Source organism: Lipotes vexillifer, unplaced genomic scaffold, assembly GCF_000442215.2.
Source record: "Lipotes vexillifer unplaced genomic scaffold, Lipotes_vexillifer_v1.1 scaffold370, whole genome shotgun sequence".
Lineage (NCBI taxonomy): Eukaryota > Metazoa > Chordata > Mammalia > Artiodactyla > Lipotidae > Lipotes > Lipotes vexillifer.
The window spans coordinates 2,280,232-2,281,082 of NW_006772699.1; the positions used below are offsets into that span (position 1 = coordinate 2,280,232).

The window sequence follows — 851 nt, forward strand, 5'->3', positions numbered from 1 at the left end:
ATTTGTATATATATATATATATATATATATATATATATATTCAACTTTATAAGGAAGAAGGGATATTTATTTGGAATGGTCTCTCTTTGCCCTCTTTGTACTTTATTCAAACAAAATTATTAAAATAATAATTTATAACCAGATAATTAAGAATTGATTACATTATGTCTGCATCCATTGTTTATAAATGTAAATAACAGTGTGTCACTTTTTTTTTTTTTTAGCTGTGTTGTGCAGCTTGTGGGATCATAGTTCCCCAACCAGGGATTGAACCTGGGCCCTGGCAGTGAAAGTGCCAAGTCCTAACCACAGGACCGCCAGGGAATTTCTACTGTGAATCTCTCAGATGCTTTGGTTAACAGGAAAAAAAGCAGTCCTTGATAAAATGCAATATTTTCACACAAATTTGTGTACTATTTGAGTTTATTAGCCATGGCAACTTAAACTTAAGCAACATAGTAAGTACTTATTATATTCACATGCAAAGAAAAATGCATGAACTGCCAAAACGATATAGCATTAAAAACAATTAACATTCACTTCCAACGATTCTGTGGCTATTAACATCATGTGGTGCCTTTAAAGGTCAAAAACAATAAGCTGTCTAGAAATATTCAGAATAGTAATAGTATTACATTGTGAATATTATTTTCAAATTTAGGTCAATAAGAAGGAAAATAATAAAGTTAAGTAGTCAAAACAAGTATCTAAAAAAGGATAGTTATTTATATATACAGAGGATCTGAACAGTACATATTCACTTCCAGTTGATTCAATCCTATTTACACATTTAAAATAGAAAATACATTTTTTTTTTTTTGCGGTACACGGGCCTCTCACTGTTGTGGCTG

At 30.6% G+C, this 851-nt stretch overlaps 1 non-coding gene across 1 annotated transcript; it reads right to left on the reverse strand.

Moving 5' to 3' along the window:
- Positions 1–252: 252 nt before the first annotated feature.
- On the reverse strand, positions 253–324 carry TRNAE-UUC (transfer RNA glutamic acid (anticodon UUC)). Its single transcript has one exon. It is a non-coding gene; the product is annotated as a tRNA-Glu (tRNA).
- Between the last annotated feature and the right edge of the window lie 527 nt (positions 325–851).